Source organism: Cucurbita moschata, unplaced genomic scaffold, assembly GCF_002738365.1.
Source record: "Cucurbita moschata cultivar Rifu unplaced genomic scaffold, Cmos_1.0 Cmo_Scf00065, whole genome shotgun sequence".
NCBI lineage: Eukaryota > Viridiplantae > Streptophyta > Magnoliopsida > Cucurbitales > Cucurbitaceae > Cucurbita > Cucurbita moschata.
Window position 1 is genome coordinate 125,817 of NW_019268581.1, and position 19,933 is coordinate 145,749.

Below are 19,933 nucleotides of genomic sequence, written 5' to 3' on the forward strand. Positions count from 1 at the left end.
GAAAAATAATAATAAAATATTCAAAAAGTGGCAAATTACCAAAATACCCCTGGAAGAATGGATAATTACAGAAATGCCACTCTAATTAGAATAAGAGCATCTACCGTGACCATCCGAGCAAAATCTTTCAAACTCAAATCTCAACCGTCGGATCTCCTCCAAAATTTGATATGATCTAGAACGAACACGCACGGTTCATCACATCCAACGACTAGTATTCAAAGCCAAGGTCGGTAAGGATATGATCGGAGTTGATATCTCCAAAAAATTATCCAGAAAGTTCGATCTCTAAATAACGAAGATTCTGGAGCTCTCAATGTTGGTTTAAGCTCCTCCTATAAAGTTTGAAGTAGGAGCAACAATACGGAATAAGAATCGAGAAAGATCGATCCCCCAATCGAAGGCAATAAGCGTTTAGATTGTGGGTCTCCTACTCTCAGATGTCTTCCAAATTCGAGAACAATCCTCCACCATTTCTCTTCAAACTTATTCCTACCGTTTCTCAACAAGATTACCCACAAGTTCTATGAAGGAATAGAGTATTGAAAGTGCCTAGAAACCATTCCCCCAATTCAATCATTCATTGAAGAACTTCAAGAAAAACTTGAAAATCCAATCTGAGGATACATGATGACTCGTCGAGCAAGAATGATTCCAATCAATTTCTGCACCTCCAAGGAATGCTTCCATAGAAGACCACGAAGAAAAATAACCTCGAGAGCCTGCCAAATTGAAGGAAATAGGTTTCGAAATTAAATTGGGGATAAGACTCAAAATTTCTATCTACAATCTCTTTTCCTTCAATTAAGGATTCCTCTAGCTTCAAAGGAAGAAGTTGAGTAAACTTGATGAAGGAATCGAGAGCTGAAACGTCGTAGAATAAGCTACCCACGAGATCGAAAATCTGGCGTTTCGAGTGAGTTGCATACCGAGAACGATTTCTGGAAATTAAGGTCCTACACTCAAAGACGTTCGTTCCTCCAAACCAATTCCTTTAGCCTGAAGATAGGATATGGAAGAGGTTCAATGAAGAAATAGGGCCTTGAAACCCCTAGAATCGGCTACCCAATAAGAAATCCTTTGTTTTATCTCCAGCAATAAATCAGATTTTGGATGAACTTTGGTAGCGAATATCTTAGGCTACGATCCACGAGAAGTTATCAAATAAATCCCTAGCCCTTTCTTGTAACATCCATCTTTAAGTTTCACGAAGAAATCAAGGAGAGAAACGCTGTAAATGTGGCTGTATAGGCCGAGTTTCAGATGCCGGCGATGCGAAAAATACGCATCTTCTTCCTGTTCAGAGGAAGAAAACGATAATACGGCCAGTCCAACAGAATTGTCCAAGTCAACTCAAAATTTGACCTTTTCTCGGGTTTTCTCAGTAGATCTTATTTTATGAAATGTTGTATGAATCCTTATCCCCAGAGGTTATATAAGGTAATGAAGTTTGGGAGTTATTGGAAAACTTTAGTTAGCGAAACCAAGATATGGGAGAAAATGCTCATCACGATCCATATAACTTTACCTCCTAGGATAACTAAAGTGGTATCCCTGAAATAATAGATTCCCCAGATGTACCCTTAGTCTCTAATAGATACTACGTGCCCAATATCATGCTGGGCTATTCCTAAGAACTTATAAGTTCCAAGCTTGACCCAAGACGTTATGCATAACCTAGGATCACCAAGAATCCAAGAAAACACCTAGGTTAATGCAAACATCATGCTTAACAAGTGCTAGGATCCATGCCTGAAGTAACCATTATCTCACTTCACGAGGTGTACCACGAGGCCCCTATTTCTCTTTAGGCGGGATGCTATGGTATATGTACCATGAGCAGGATTCCATGATGAACTTATTATCTCCCTCACCTAAATGAGATGCCCTGCACCACGATTTGCTAGCAGGATGCCACGATTATGACAACGCCCCCTATTGCACTCATGCGGAGAAAAATAAGAGTTACTTCGAAAGAGTTTTCATGGTTAAAATACGAAGCATGACATGACAACCTCTAAGGTTTAGTTCTTGAAAACGAAACAAGAAGTCATATCCTAGCTCAAGGCTTAGACATGCTCCAAATTACCAACTATTTTCTGTAAGGTCTATTCAATGCTCCAAATTACCAACTATTTTCTGTAAGGTCTATTCAATGCTCCAAATTACCAACTATTTTCTGTAAGGTCTATTCAATGCTCAAAATTACCAACTATTTTCTGTAAGGTCTATTTTGTATGACATGAGAATAAATTCAAGATTTCAAGTTGGCATGTTCATGAAGCCTTGGAAGGCATTGGAAGGCATGAAGCGGAGCAAGTTCGGAATAACTCAACAATGTTACACCTTATGCCTCAAGAAAATTTGAACAACTCAACAATGTTGTTGTTCCTTAATTCTATGTTTTCACATCAAGGTCATTTCATAAAGATCCTACCGGGAGTTGAACCCAAGTCGTTGGATTCAAAGTCCAAAGTGCTAACCACTACACCATAGAACCCCTTATAAAAATTTATTTTGGAATGGTTTTCCTATTTTATGCAGATTCCACCAGAAGAGAGATCCTATCACGAGTCAAACTCAAGTTATTGGATTCAAAGTTCTAGAGCTGTTTTATCTAACTCATTGTGATCTTGAGCACCTTTAGAGTGGTTGCAAAAGTAACCCTCCAGTGTTGATTGAAGCTCTTGGAGAACATGTAATTTTATATATTTCTTATAGTTAATTTATGTATTGTTATATATTTCAAACAAATTGAAATAATACTTTACATCCCTGTCTTTCTTTCTTCCGTGCAAAACTTAACATGAAAACTATATTATTTCAATATTCAAGAAACAAGGGGTGAAAACTATATTATTTCAAACCCTCCATTATTGCTTCTACTTTGCGTGAAAATGCTTCCACTAAATCATGTTGCTAACTAGGTTGTTTGGTTCGGTTCAATTCTTGGGTCCACTAGATTGAATCAACCTAGCTCAATTAAACTCTTGATAATATAAAAATCATAAGTTTCTTAAATTACGTTAACTTAAAAGTTTAACCCTAATTTTTTTTAGAATGTTTAGCTTTGTTTCTAGTTGATCTCTAAATGCTTAGAAGTATCTAATAAGACTTCTATTTAAGGAACTTTTCTCTATAAAAGATGTAAGACTTCAGGTTTATTATTAAGGAATTTCAAATGAGTGATTTGATAATCATATAGGACAAAAATATTTATTTGTTTCAAATATCTTATGTTGACCATTCTTTTTTGTCAAGTATTTTGAATATTATCATTGTGAATTACTAATGACATCAAAATATTATTTGTTTCAAATATCTTATGCTGACTGTTCTTTTTTGTCAAGTATTTTGAATATTATCATTGTGAATTACTAATGACATCAAAATATTTATTTGTTTCAAATATCTTATGTTGACCATTCTTTTTTGTCAAGTATTTTGAATATTATCATTGTGAATTACTAATGACATCAAAATTAATACTTTAATTTCATCTTCAAAATTTATTTCCACTTAACTCAGTTGACTGATAATTATAATAGTCACCCTGCACAAATATTTACAACATTAAAAGGTAGAAATTATAAGGAGTACAAGAGAAGAGTGCTTAAAATAGTTTCAAAATATAGAAAAAAAGAAAAATAGTATGATTTGGTCAAAGTCAACATCCATTGATCACTTATGGCACAACACAGCAAGGGTAACATTTTTTTTATATCTCTACTATATTAGGCCCTTTGGTTTATTGGCTTTACAAGAGGGAGACATAAAGTCTATGTTTGAAATAAATTTGGTTTGATTGTTTTCTCATTAGCATTGATACCATCAAAACTTATTTATTTCTTTGAAATGTTTGAGTTTACAATTTACATGTTTTCATTTTTCTACTTTGTCTGTCTTCATTTAGAAATGAAGCAAAATTAGTCGGAGGGTTTTAGGCAGATGGTTATAATTCTAATTTTTAACTAAAAAAAAAATTAGTCTCCTTGTCACGCTTAAAACTACCCTATAGGTATAATCGGCCAATTATCTTATGGCTTTTTTGCCTTAATCTTTTGATGATAACAAACCTACCTTCAATTATTAACAATTCTCAGTATTTTTTTCCACAGTGTAAGGTTGGGAACAACGATTTTAACGTCTTTTTTGGTTCACTCAAATTAGAGATAAAACGAAGAAGTTCTAGTCAAAACAAATACCCGACGTGATGATGTGGTGGCAAAATTGACATCATGGATCAATCAAATTCAAAACAAGATACCTGACGTGATGATATGGTAACAAAATTGATGATGTGGTGACAAAATTGACATCATGGACCAGCGACAAAATTGACATCATAGACCAGTCGAAATATGACATTTATAAATTTGGTAGAGTAACAAATGGTGGAGTTTTCAATTACATTTATAAAAGTTTTCCTTTACTTTTAAATAATAAAATCATTTCAATTATATTTATAAAAGTTTTCGGTTACCTTTTAAATGGAAAGAAATTATAAAGATTTCATTTACATTTATGAAAACTAGGTAAACTAGGTGTTACTTTTAAATGAAAAAAAAATATTATAATGATTTCATTTATGAAAATGAGTTATTACTTTTAAATGAATAGAAATTATAATGATTTCATTTAGTTTTCATAAAGATAATTATTTGAATTAAAATATCATTTCAATTATAAGGATTTCATTTAGATTTATAAAACTTTTAATTATTTTTAAAATGTTCATTAACATTTTTGTATAGTATTACATTTAAATATGTTATATATATATATATATATATATATATATATATATATATATATATATAATAAAAATGAATTTAAAATGTTTTAATATTTATTTAAAATAATATATATATATATATTTATATGAAATATGTGTTCTATAATTTTTTACGATAAATTTAAAAATAAATAAATATTATTTTTCGTGGTTCATGTTTCGATTCACGTTTTAGTGGTCCGTATCAGTTTTAGTGGTCCGTATCAATTCCTATTTTTACAACTTGATCGCTATTTAAACTCATCATCTCTTAGTATTTTTCACAACATAACACACAGAACATTTGTTTCCTCGATCTAAATTTTTTTTTAAAAAGCCTCCATTGTTTCTCTCCAAAGCTTCCAATTCTATCTTATTCGAGAGATGTCTATTATTTCAGAGTGTTGTGGTGTGTTTCTATAAGATTTCAGACAATTGTATTGGTTTGATCCTGAGCCGTGGAAAAGATTGAGTTTGCTCTTGAACTCGTAAAAAGAGCGGTGTACCGGTTTGATCTTGAGCCGTGGAAAGGATTGAGTCTGCTCTTGAACTCGTAAAAAGAGGGGTGTACTGATTTGATCCTGAGCCTGAGTTTGCTCTTGAACTCGTAAAAAGAGCGGTGTATTGGTTTGATCCTGAGCTGTGGAAAGGATTGAGTTTGCTTTTGAACTCGTAAAAAGAGCGGTGTACCAGTTTGATCCTGAGCCGTGGAAAGGATTGAGTATGGTCTTGCACTCGTAAAAAGAGCGGTGTAGCGGTTGGGCTCTGATTCGAGGAAAGAGTCAGAAAGTTTTATTCAAATTCCCAAGAGGTGCTTGGGGAGTGGAGTAGGTCGAGTTTGACTGAACCACTATAAAATTACGGTGTTATATTTTCTAACCCTTTCCTATTTAAGTTCTAAATTATTGTTAAGTTTTATTGCATGGTATCAAGTTTGAAATAATTACATTGTTGAAACCCTATTCACCCCCCTCTAGGGTTGTCATATCGATCCAACATTATCCTTCCACCAATAGGAGCAAAAGGCAACGTTACTATGTGAAACTAGTTTCATGTCATTTATTCAATAATAAGGGTGTTAGCATGCATTTGGAAATGAACCCATATTTAAAAAATTTAGATAAAATAGAAAAGAATTGTTATCTCAAAGACAATGATACTATGCGAAACTAGCCTCAAGATGCTTCCTTAACTCGTAGGGGCCGTAAACCAACGGTTCCTTCACCCAAGACCCATGGCCCAACTCCCAACATGGAAGGGATAATCTAGAGAATCATTCCAAGAACCCTAACGGATGGGTTACAAACTCACATTATCAAGCTCGACGACAAACAATGTCGCCGACAAACTTAGGAAGACTACATGAAATTACGAATATATCAATGTAGGATTTTTTAATTTATCGATTTTTAAAATGTTAAATTATGTGAAATTAGTGGCAAAGAATAATATTTTAGAGAGCTCTTCCTTTTTATTTAAGATTTTGATATTTAAGAAAAGAGAAAATGAATAAAAGTAGGAGACATTTTATAGATTTAGGAGGAGTAAGTGAAAACAAAAAGGGAGTCATGACCCATTTTTGGTGGGTTCTCGAAGCACGGATTATTACAAGTTAAAAGAGGTTGAAAACAAAGTAAAATGTTAACTACTCTTAGTTACATGAAAGATATGGGTAAAATGATTTCTCGAAATAAAAAATAAAATATAATGAACATATATATTTACATTATATTCAAAATAGAGTTATTTACATTATATTCAAAATAGAGTTTATAGGTTCATAGTAACAAATAAGGGAAATGTTGAAACAAATCATTTTAAAACATAAAAAATAGTTGGTGTTCTTTGTCTAGGGTAACTACTCTTAGTTACATGAAAGTTGACTAATTGTAAGTTTTTAACCATATTCTTTTTTTAATGTACATTCTTTTCCCTTTAGACACTCAGTGGTCGGGAGTAAATCGAACAAAGTGTCTGTCCAAAATAAAAGGGCCCAACCAGATTCGAATTGATGACTACTTGATCTGCAGTCAAATGCTCTACCACTAAGCTATGGACCCATTTTGCATGATTTCAACTTTAGTGACACATTCTACAGAGTGTTAGTCCAAAAGTGTAAAAAGTGTTTGTCCAAAATAAAAAGGTGACCGGTCAAATTCTCTACCACTGAACCATGGATCCATTTTGTAGGATTTTAACCTTAGTGGCCCCTTAGACATAGTGTCCGTCCAAAAAGTGTAACAAATTTCTATCCTAGATAGAAGGGCCCAACTAGGTTTGAATTGGTGACGTCTTGATCTGCAATCAAATGCTCTAAAAATTATGGGAAGACCATTGATGAAATTGAAGCAATCGATGCTCCCCTGTATGGGTTTCCAATCAAAGACCTAATGTTTGATGTTGGCTCTTTTGAAGAAAGAGCCACGTGATCGAACAACAAGAAACGTGGCGGTATCTCTGAGAACTCTATCACACACATAAAAAAAACGTGTCAAAGAGTTAGACATTACACAGAAGATCTAGCTTTCATTGAGGAGACCCAAGTTTGATAATTTTATTTTCTTATTTCTTTTATTTTATAGTTTCATTTTTTGTCACCAATTATATTTAAACTTTGCCTAGGTTTGAGAAGCACTATAATGGATGAGTTCAATAGTATCTTAAATTCAAAAGACTTTTATGAACTTGGTTTGAGAGGCACTATAATGGTCAAGTTCAATAGTATCTTAGATTAAAAAGACTTTTATGAACTTTGAACCTTTAATAATGTTATGTCATAGATATTTGGTTCAATTTCAACAAGTGAGGTAAGGTCATTCAAATGGTTAATGTGATAATTCGGTCATTTTCAAGGTCTCTTTTGTTGAACGCCATCATGGTTGAGATGACTGAGATGAGCACCAGAGTGAGTTTGACAAGGAGGGTCGTAGAGAACCACACCCCAAGCCAAGCTCATGTTGGGCTTAACAAACTGAAAATCCAAAAACACAAACCCTTAAATGGGAACTAGGATGCTAAGGAATTAAAAAAAACTTTATTTTTTTACGTTGAACAATACTTGAAGGTTACAGGAACTTGCTCATAGGACCTAAGAGTTACGTTGGCCACAATGCATCTGATGGACGGTGGCGCTCGAAGGTGGATGATATAAAAAATGGGTCATGCACCATAAACTCATGGGAAAACCATTGATGGAATCGATGCAATCGACGCTCCCCTTGATGGGTTGCCAATTAAAGACTTGACGTTTGATGTTGACTCTTTTGAAGAAAAAGCCACACGATCGAACACCTCGAAATGTCGCGATAGCTCTAAGAACTCTATCATACGACCTGAGAGTTGACACACGATCGAACACCTCGAAATGTCGCGATAGCTCTAAGAACTCTATCATACGACCTGAGAGTTGAGGGCTACAGGAACTTTCTCATACGACCTGAGAGTTATGTTAGCCACAATGCATCTCATGGACGATGCAAAACTATGGTAGTGCTCGAAGGTGAATGGTATAAAAAATGGGTCATGCACCATAAACTCATGGGAAGATCGTTGATGGAATTGATGCAATCGACGCTCCCCTGGATGGGTTGCCAATCAAAGACCGAACATTTGATATTGACTCTTTTGAAGAAAGAGCCACACAATCGAACAGCTCGAAACGTTGCGGTAGCCCTGAGAACTCTAACACACACAGGGAAGGACGTGTCGAAGAGTTAGACATTAAGCAAAAGATCATGCTAAAACTCTTCAGCGATCTGACAAAAGACTTTAGAACATCTACACCAAAAATTCATTGTCGTCCAGCGGTCAGGTTATCTGGCTTTCACCAAGTGACTCGAGTTTGATTCTCGTTAATGGAATATTATTTTCTTATTTCATTTTATTTTACAGTTTCTATCTTAGACTAAAAAGACTTTTATGAACTTCGTACCTTTGTTAGAGTTATGTTATAGATATTTTGTTCAATTTCAAATGGTTAATGCGATAATCCAGTCGTTTTCGAGGTCTCTATTGTTGAACGACATCATGGTTGAGATGAGCAGATGATTCAAATGGTTAATGCGTTATGTTATAGATATTTTGTTCAATTTCAAATGGTTAATGCGATAATCCAGTCGTTTTCGAGGTCTCTATTGGTTAACGACATCATGGTTGAGATGAGCAAATGATTCAAATGGTTAATGCGATAATCCAGTCGTTTTCGAGGTCTCTCTTGTTGAACGACGTCATGGTTGAGATGAGCAGGTGATTCAAATGGTTAATGTGATAATCCAGTCGTTTTCGAGGTCTCTCTTGTTGAACGACATCATGGTTGAGATGAGCACCCGAGTGAGTTTGACAAGTTGGGCTGTAGAGAACCACACCTCAAACCAAGTTCATGTGGGCTTAACAAACTTAAAATCCAAGAACACAACCTCTTAAATGGAAACTGGGATGCTAAGGAATTAAAAAGCTTTATTTTTGACGTAGAACATTACTTGAAGGTTACTGGAACTTACTCATAGGACCTAAGAGTTACGTTGGTCGCAATGCATCTCATGGACGATGCAAAGCTATGGTGGGGCTCGTAGGTCAATGGTATAAAAAATGGGTCATGCACCATAAACTCATGGGAAGACTGTTGATGGAATCGATGCAATCGACGCTCCTCTTGATGGGTTGCCAATCAAAGACCTGATGTTTGATGTTTACCCTTTTGAAGAAAGAGCCACACGATCGAACAGCTCGAAATGTCGCAGTAATTCTGAGAACTCTATCACACACATGAAAGGACGTGTCGAAGAGTTAGACATTACCCAAAACATCATAGTAAAACTCTTCCGCGATTAGACAAAAGACTTTAGGACAACTACACAAAAAATTCATTATTGTCCAATAGTTTGGATATTTGGCTTTCACTTAGGAGATTCTGGTTTGATTCTCTGAAATGGAATATTATTTTCTTATTTATTTTTATTTTATAGTTTCATCTTTTGTCACCAATTATATTTAAACTTTACCTCATTTTAAGAGGCATTTTAATGGTCAAGTTCAATAGTATCTTAGATTAAAAAGACTTTTATGAACATCCTACCTATGTTAGTGTTATATTATAGATATTTGTTTCAATTTAAACAAGTGGGGTTGAGGTGAGGTGATTCAAATGGTTAATGTGATAATCCGACTATTTTCGAGGTCTCTCTTGTTGAACGCCATCATGGTTGAGATGAGCACCCGAGTGAGTTTGACAAGGAGATTCGAATTTAAACTTTACCTACGTTTGAGAGGCACTATAATGGCCAAGTTCAATGGTATTTTAGATGAAAAAGACTTTTATGAACTTTGTACCTTTGTTAGTGTTACTTTGTACCTTTGTTAGTATTATGTTATAGAAATTTGGTCAAGTGGGGTTGAGGTGATTCAAATGGTTAATGTCACTTTATTTGATTCAAATTGTTAATGTGATAATCTAGTTGAATAGTTACAGATTATTTCCAAGGTCTCTCTTATTGAGCTAAGCCTTGGCTAAACCTTGGAAATCTTAGTGCCATAATGCATTTCAAATCCTCCTAGCCATTATCCGACTGCAACAATTCTTGCTAAGAAGAACGCCCATGTTGTGTCAATTCCACCCAGAAGGTAATGGGTTACTCCTACAACATGTCCTTGGACAATGCTAAGGCTCTAGGCTGAGTAGCAGAAGCAACTTTTAATTTATTATGAGCCCAAACGATGGATTCAATAAGTTCTTGCCAATAACCACGCCCGCTGAATAGAAACATTAAACTAAAAGCCCATACAAAATGAGCACCTAGGAAAAACAGGCCATATGCAGATAATGAAGAACCATAAGACTGAATTACCTGGGATGCCTGTGCCCATAAGAAATCGCGAAGCCACCCATTAATAGTAATGGAACTCTGCGCAAAGTTTCCTCCCCTAATATGAGTTACTACCCCTTGATCACTTACACTACCCCAAAAGGGTCAACAAGGTTGAAATGATTGAGATGAGCACATGAGTGAGTTTGACAAAATTGAAATAAACTGAAATAAAATCACTAAAAAATCAATAAAATTGAAAAAAATTGAAAAAAAAAATAGCCTTATGACACTTCGTTCAACTCGAAGGGCGGTAAATCAAGGATTCCTTCGCCCACGACCCATGATCGAACTCCCAACATGGAAATGATAAGCTCTAGAATCATTCCAAGAACCTCAATGGATGGGTTACAAACTCACATTACCAATCTCGACAACTGGACGTGTCATCGCCGTTAGAAGAACGACCACATCAGAGCAAGTCATGGGGATAGAAGATCCCGTTGGAGGATGATAGACTACCCGTAATCTTCAGCCCAACAAGCCAAGCTTTTGTAGAAGCAAGAATCTTTGTATTAAAGAAATTAACACCTTCTTATACAAAATTTGGATCAACCAAGAGATAAAGCTAGAATTAGATAATGAGATTCAAGATTGAGAAACAAGATTTGGAACCTTTTTCTAAATTGAATCACTTCACAATCGAACTTGATCAAGGCTTGATTGAATGACTCAGATCAATCTACCACAAGAATTGCATGAAACTTAGAAATGACAAAGATATGCTCAGATTTCTATAAGGGGGATCGTCTCAACTTGAGAGATCAATTTCATTGATCACAAATATGCTTTTACATAATAATTTGTGAGTATTTATAGTCTCCCAATAAAAGAAGTTAGTGGCCGTGATTTAATCTCGATCCCTTTAAATCTCCAGAGAAGACGAAGTCAATTTGAGCATTACAAACTTTATGAAATTAAAATAATAAATAAAGTTTTCTAACCACTCATGAAATGATGCTTGCAACTCCATCCACTACTTCAACCGTCCAAATATTTGCTTTTGAATCTCCAAATGGTCTTGACTCAAACGAATCAGCTTGTAACACATGAAATGATGGTTGAACCTAGCCTATCCAATTTTGTAGATGAAGTATGAATGCTTGTTGAATCATCTTGGTCGTGGGTTGTGTAATAGGTCTAGTTGGAACACCGTGATTCTTATCATCATCCCCCTCTTCAAAAGGATTCGTCCTCGAATAAGAAAAATCATCACCTACATCAAAAGGACTCAACTCAGCAACATTGAAAGTAGAATGTACACCGTGATTCTTATCATCATCCCCCTCTTCAGGATTCGTCCTCGAATCAGAAAAATCATCACCTACATCAAAAGGACTCAACTCAGCAACATTGAAAGTAGAATGTACACCGTGATTCTTATCATCATCCCTCTCTTCAGGATTCGTCCTCGAATCAGAAAAATCATCACCTACATCAAAAGGACTCAACTCAGCAACATTGAAAGTAGAATGTACACCGTGATTCTTATCATCATCCCCCTCTTCAGGATTCGTCCTCGAATCAGAAAAATCATCACCTACATCAAAAGGACTCAACTTAGCAACATTGAAAGTAGAATGTATTGACGATTCTACCCGAACATCAATTTTATTGTTCCATGCAATAAATTGAGTCATTTTACTAAATATCTTATAGAGCATTTATAGTCAAATAAACAATTCTTAAAGAGCATTTATAGTCAAATAAAGAATTAGGAATCCACCTAGACCCACTCCCACTCCAACAGCTATCCACGCTAACATTAAAATGAAAATTCATCCGTTAATCCCATTTTACATAAACTACATAAATACAAATGGAGTAACATGAGATAGAGGTAAATACATGAGATAGAAGTAAACATAGTAATAAAAAGAAACTACATAAACTTAAAAGGAAGTTAATCTCATTTTATAATATAAATATTGTTCAATTGTAGCAGAAGTAGTTTTGAAAACTAGCCACTCGAGATCCATCTATGTTTGGAAAACTAAAATAAAGAAAAATGAAATAAATAAAAATATTTTTCAAAAACTTAGTTTGGTGTGAAATTTTGCTTAAAATTCAAATATTTTTGTTTTTTTTTTAATTTTTTTTATAAAAGGATAAAACACATAATTTTGAAAAAAAAAAAATAGGTATGAAATGGGCCTAATTTTTAACATATCTATCCCAAAGGGATGCATGGGCTCTAGTGGCAATGCTGCTTCAACTATGTGATAGACCATGTGAAGTTAACATGACAATAATAGTAGGTTCTAAAGCACAAAAATATGTGGATAAATTTCATATATTGAGGTTGGATAAATTTCATATATTTTGGTGCGGAAAACATATACACACGGGCAACTAAAAATGATAGATCCACTATAAGGGCATTTGGTCAAGTGGTATGATTTATTTTTTTTTTTTACAAATGAGGTGGAATGAACAAACAAAAATAATGAGTTTAAAATTACCAAACAAAATATCAATTTTCAAATGGAATGAAGACATAAGACCATTCGAAAAAAGAAAAGGACAAAAGAAAAATATTAAATACATTTTCAACTAATGCATTTGGTTGAGACCCATTTTTTTCATTCTAGTTATTGACTTGGGAAGGGGTGAAGAAGATTAGAAAAACAATCAAATATCTGTGACTAATCCCCTTCCCCTTCTTTTTTTTAGAGTTTTTAGACTTAGAATAAGTTAGAAAAGAGAAAGAATAAAACTGGATTCAACTTCCGTCAAACTTGGACTCGGCGCGGGGTTCCAATTGAATTAATAAAAGAGTGAGAACGAAAATGAAAATGTGATATTATGGCCAATATAAGAAAAATATAGCATTAACTAATTTTCATGGACACATATGGATCCTTAGCATACTAAAATGACTGTTATTATTAGTATCAAACTAATAACAATTCAAATCAGCTAAATCTTCCAATTAATAATTAGGCCAGAGAAAGAACTTGAATTTATTTTTATATCTATCAACATGTTTGCAACTTTTATCTAAAACTTGATCACAAGTTTTTCTTATTTGCATTGTAAATTATGTATTTCTATGGATATCATTTCTATTTCTAGAATTGAAACAAAAACATGTAGATAAATTTCAAATATTGAGGCGCATAAAAGATATGGACCAGCAACTAAAAATGATAGATCCATTACAAGGCATTTGGTCTAGTGGTATGATTCTCGCTTCGGGTGCGAGAGGTCTTGAGTTTGATTCTCAAAATGCCCCAATAATTATATCAAATTGAAGCATGCAATATAATAAGATTTGAAATAGGTTTTTGAAAGGTTTTTAAAACCTTGAACCAAGAAGTAATTTAGATGGATATTTGGAAAGAAAAAAGAAGAGGAAGCTATATTTAATTATAATTTACAAGTCTTTATAACATGTTAATTGAAGAGAGCAAACAAAGGAAATTTTTGTATGTATGATTCTCTTCAAATCTTGGAAACTATGAGGATTCCTCTCCTTTCTTGACATAAAGTCTTGGAAACTATGAGGATTCCTCTCCTTTCTTGACATAAAGTCTTGAAAACTATGAGGATTCCTCTCCTTTCTTGACATAAAGAATTAATTTTTCGGGACATGGACCATAAACAATCATCTACTCTTACTCCTACTCCCTTCTCTAAGAATCAACATAGCATAATCATTCCATGAAGGCCGAGGTAGTCTTATAAAAGAAGATGAGGGTACCACCTATGAGGATTCCTCTCCTTTCTTGACATAAAGAATTACTTTTTCGAGACATGGACCATAAACAGTCATCTACTCTTACTCCTTCTCCCTTCTCTAAGAATCAACATAGCATAATCATTCCATTAAGGCCGAGGTAGTGTTATAAAAGAAGATGAGGGTACCACTTTCAAATCATTCCATGAGGACTTGAGAAAGTTTTGTAAAAGAAGATGAGGGTACCACTTTCTATTGCAGAATTTCTATGTGAATAGAGAATGAACCATATTCTTGGGAGATAATATAAAGCCTCGAGCCTAACTTCAAAGGCATTACACAAATTGTTCTATGATATTTTTTCTAGGAACTCTATGTTATGTTGTCCACTGAAGGTTTCAGGAAAGAGACACAGATTCTCTATTGCACTGATCTCCCAATAGAAGTTTTACCTAGGTCATCTGTTGTCACAACCCTTTTAAGGAAGATGCGCCCAAATAACCAGTGAACAATAACATTTAAAGAAGTTTCAGAGAGCGAGAAGAGGATTGCGATTGAAGTTGCCCTAGGTAAAACTTCTTTAAATGTCTTAGCCAATCATGACCTCATAATGAGGAGTCTCTTGGACAACAATAACATATGGACAACAAATGTCTTAGTCAATTGTGACGGTCATGATTGCTCAAGGCGTGTCGTCCAAATAATCGGTAAACAATAACATTGCCCAAATAACCGCCTTGGACAACAAATCGTTTACAAGAATGGCTAAGACATGCAACATGCAACCGCAAACAACACGCTTTGGGCAATCATGACTGTGACATCTACCCCCACACAATTTATTGGATGAGGCTGACTTTAGGTCTCTCGATGCGCTTCCAGCTGATCTCATAATGAGGAGTCTCTTCCAACCTACTAGGTGCTGTTGAAAATCACTTCTCGGTTTGTTGAGTCTTCATGTCTTCTCTGTTCGTGTCTTTCCTACTTTCTTCGCTTGAAAATTTTTCTTATTTGTATGACGTCATGCCACCTGCTTCTTTTTTATGTCTTCTTGGTCAAAATAATAACGTTTCAAGTTACTAACATGGACAACAAGGTTAGTCCGCATCCATAAGAGCAATTGGATTCTATATGATGTCTTCATAATCTTATGGATAACTTTAACTAGTCCATAGTATTTTCACACTAGTTTTTGGTTCTTGTTTCTTTGAACTCGAAGTTTATCTGAACTTAACTTATATGAACTCTTTATTTTTCTTGAAATTATATAACTAGTCCAAAGGATGTTAAAATATTTTGCATCGGTCTCCATCATGAGTTGTGGGTGGCTCTAGAGTTGACAATGGTGTTCCTTACTACTTTATGCTTTACCCAAACCTCAACATATATAATATATATATATATATATTCATTTAACTATAACACATATGGTCTAGGAAAGAATTGTAACTCTTATGCTCATTAATATTATAATGGCTACTACCTAAATTATAACCTAAAGTTGGTAATTGATGTCCAATTAGCCAACCCTAAATTTGTAATCATTGTGGAGTGATTGAAATTACAATGGAAGTAGTTTAAACTCCTAGTACCTTAAAGGAAGTTGGTCTCTTCTAATAAAACACGAAGTTCTCTTTAATATCATTAATACAATTATGCTAGACATGAAACTAAAACTGCGTTCAATTTAACTCCATTTTATTGTCATCTTGAATGACGTGTAGGATATATTCTTGATATACCTTGATATTTCATATTAGTTAAGCTTTTTGCAAAATCACAATTAGACAACAACAAAGATGAACTTGGGTTTGTTTATTATTTTAAAGAAAATTTCTTTATCCATTTTATTCCTAATAACTCTTGCAACTAAATTCATATTATGCTAAGAAAAAATTTTTTACTCGCAAGAAGTAAAATATGCAACTTTAACTAAAATTGTATCTAAACAAATTTTATTGCCATACAACATAAATGACAATTATAGCCTTCAAACAAAAACTAGAGTAGTTGTGGTGAACGGGATAGAAACTCTAGTGTTCATCCATAATATACAACCACTACCTAAATTATGACCTAAAATTTTGAAAACATAAGTTATAGTTGAAAAATACATAAAACAATCCCCTAAATCCAAGAACTCGTGTCCAATTAGTAAATCCTAAAGATAGTAGCTAACATAGAGTAATTGAAGCTCCACATGAAGTAATTTAAAGTTCCAGTTACTTAACTAAAGTTTATCTCGTCTTTAATGAAGCATGAGTTGCACTTAAGTTCATGAAATGTTTATAGACTCCAACTCTTAGTACTATTAATGCAATTATATTTCATATGAGTTTGTCATAAATCAAACTATGGTACATTCAATACAACTTCATTTTCTTGTCATACGAAGCAAAATAGAAGAATTTAATCAAACAAACTGATGAACTGAGTTGAATAAATCCAACCCAACCCAAACTGATTAGTTTGATTCATTTCTTGGGTTGTAGTTTATTCGATAACACTTGCATATTAGAACAATTCAATATTACATGTCTTACTTACAACTAAAATACTAGACCATCAACTTTTTGTTTTATAGTCCAACAACCGCTCAAGAAAATAGATTTCAAACTTGAGAGAAAAAAAAATATTGAGTAGGAGTTAAAAATGTTGCATTATTTTTAGAAAGGGCATTTGGTCTAGTGGTATGATTCTCGCTTAGGGTGCAAGAGATCCCGAGTTCAATTCTCGGAATGCCCCTATGTTCATTTCTAAAAAAATGAGCCTTAGAGAAAGCAGTTCCACTTCGTGTATATTATCATTTCATGATAATGCTCTATGTCTTAAATGGAACTATCAAAGTAAAACTTGTACTATTATAATAATGTCTCATGGATTTCATTAACAAATGAAATAATGATGATAAATTCCATAAACAACTTAATATATAGCCAATAATAAGGGCATTTGGTCTAGTGGTATGATTCATGCCTTTGGTGCAAGAGGTCTTAAGTTTGATTCTTGAAATGCCCCTCCAAAAGAAAAGAAGGACAATTTTGAAAGAAAAAAACTAATAAATAAAATGATTTAGTTATCAATGGGGCTTAACCCAAAGGAGGCACGAAAAATATATAGACTAGGAACTAAGAATTTTAGATCTACTACAAAGGCATATGGTTTAAGTGGTATGATTATTGTTTTGGATGTAAGAGGTCTCAAGTTCGATTCTCAAAATACCCCTAACAATATTATATCAAAATGAATTATGCAAGATAATATGATTTAAAATATGGTTTTTAAACATTGAACCAAGAAGACGAGAATAGAGAATGAAACATATTCTTGGAAGAATAAATATGGTCTGGAGCCACATTACACAAATTGTTCTATTGTATTCTTTATAGGAACTTTTCAGTCAAATAGGTCCTCGGTTGTCACAATCCTCTTAAGGAAGATGCGCCGAAATAACCGATGAAGAAGTCTTAGAGAGAAATAGATCATCTGTTGTCACAATCCTTTTAAGGAAGATGCGCCGAAATAACCGATGAAGAAGTCTTAGAGAGAAATAGATCATCTGTTGTCACAATCCTTTTAAGGAAGATGCGCCGGAATAACTGATGAAGAAGTTTCAGAGAGCCATAGGTTCGAATCCTGTCACCTTGATGTGATATTCTCAGGGGCCGAAGTGCAAAGTCCCATAGTCTATCTGTGGTCAGGAAGGCAGGCATGTTGTCCACTGTCGTCACATATGTCATAAGAAAGATGCGCCCAAATAACCGATGAAGAAGTTTCAGAGAGCCATAGGTTCGAATCCTGTCACTCTCAGGGGCCGAAGTGCAAAGCCCCATAGTCTATCTGTGGTCAGGAAGGCAGACATGTTGTCCACTGTCGTCACATAAGTCATAAGAAAGATGCGCCCAAATAACCGATGAAGAAGTTTCAGAGAGCCATAGGTTCGAATCCTGTCACCTTGATGTAGTATTCTCAGGGGCCAAAGTGCAAAGACCCATAGCCTATTCGAGGTCAGGAAGGCAGGCGAACCGCGCACACTGAAAAAAAAAAAAAAGAAGATCTCCTTTTCTATCACACATAGAATTGTCATTCTTTTGTCTTTTGAAACCCCTTACCTTATCAGTCATCAGGCAGGTTTTTGGTATCATATATCGAGATAATTATTATGAAAAAGCTATTCCATTAGTGTGACTTAGAAAACCTTTCTTTGTGGTATCGGTCATGCTATTTGAAAAGCCTGAAGTCATCATAACCTCTCCACCGGTTCCGAAGACTCCTTCGGCATCAATGTGCTCCAATGAAAGAGATCAGACCCTTTCTTGAACTAGAACCGAGCACAAAACGCCGAGGAGAAAGTCGAAAGCAAGCTCTTTTCGCATATACGCAATCTCGAAACCCAATTAGCTCACGGACTGTCTCCTCAACCCTGGCGAGTATGAGTGCTTGGTAAGAGAGAATGTTGAATGAGAAAGACATTCGATTACGACAACATTCGTAACTACCAAAGTGCACTAAACCTAGTAGAGATCTTTGACCTAACGATAATGGAACTTCAAGCCCATTTAATCAATCTGCTTTGTACCTTATTGTTGATCGAATCGGATGCACGCCAAACTGAATTGGAAGATCAGATCCGAAGTTTACGAATCGAAGAGAAAGTGGATCTGAGTTCTACACGCTTTCATTTTCAAAAGCTTCGCTTGCCTACAATACTTTATTCATGATGTGCAACAATACGGTCATCTCTCAGCCGTGTATAGAGAATTCCTTGATCATTTCCTTGGCGGATAACACAAATCAAATCGCTTCCCTAACCGCCCATCTTATGAGTCCATTCTTGTCTTGTTGGTTTATTGTACTATTCTATACGTCTCTCGATTGATAGAAAAACGTTTGAGAGCTGGGAGGGCCTATCGTGAGGGAACTTTCCTTTTCACGGTAGGCAACAGTAAAGTGGGAGCTGCATATGTCCACGGTGATCAAGGCAGAGCGACTCCTTCTTTAAATGATGTTGGTTTTATCGAAATTGTTAGATCCGCTTTCGTTAAAGAAAAAATAGGAGCTCTTGGTTTGGCCGATGTCGATTCCTATGGCAATGCGGACTCGACTCAAGATGAGGATTCCATTTTTCATACTGTTGCTATGAGCCGAAAGAGCTGGTAAGCTATTTCGCTAAACGAAAGGAAAAAGCACATACACGTTGACCTTATTACAAGGGGCGGGGGCCAGCTAAAGAAGGTCAGTCGTGTGATTTATCTCTCTTGGTGGGGTTAAACCCAATATCTGACCTTCTTGTTTTGGGTCGTGGTGTTCATGTCGTGGCAATAAAGTTTTTGTTGAGGTTGGCACACTTGAGCTCCCCCTTTTCAAATACAACGATGGCAGCAAGTGTAGATTCATCTTGGCTAAGATTCTTTCTCAACTGTACTATCATCATCATTTTCACCCCTCTTGGTTCATGGAAGTTTGTCTGAATGATCGTTGGGTTAGACTCCGTTACTACTACGCATTTTGCTAGGGGCATGTAAATGACTTTGTGTTCTAGTAGGATGTCAATCCCTGACTATTTGGGCTCTAGAATGTTGGATATGAAGGCGGACTATTTCTAGTAAAAATCTGATA

General features: G+C 34.9%; 3 non-coding genes across 3 annotated transcripts; 1 reads left to right on the forward strand and 2 right to left on the reverse strand.

Annotated features, from left to right (window-relative positions):
• Positions 1 to 2,428: 2,428 nt before the first annotated feature.
• TRNAQ-UUG lies at positions 2,429 to 2,500 on the reverse strand. Its single transcript has one exon. It is a non-coding gene; the product is annotated as a tRNA-Gln (tRNA).
• Positions 2,501 to 6,762: 4,262 nt separating this feature from the next.
• Positions 6,763 to 6,834, reverse strand: TRNAC-GCA. The gene has a single exon. It is a non-coding gene; the product is annotated as a tRNA-Cys (tRNA).
• A 10,153-nt stretch (positions 6,835 to 16,987) lies between these two features.
• On the forward strand, positions 16,988 to 17,059 carry TRNAP-AGG. The gene has a single exon. It is a non-coding gene; the product is annotated as a tRNA-Pro (tRNA).
• The last annotated feature ends 2,874 nt before the right edge of the window (positions 17,060 to 19,933 follow it).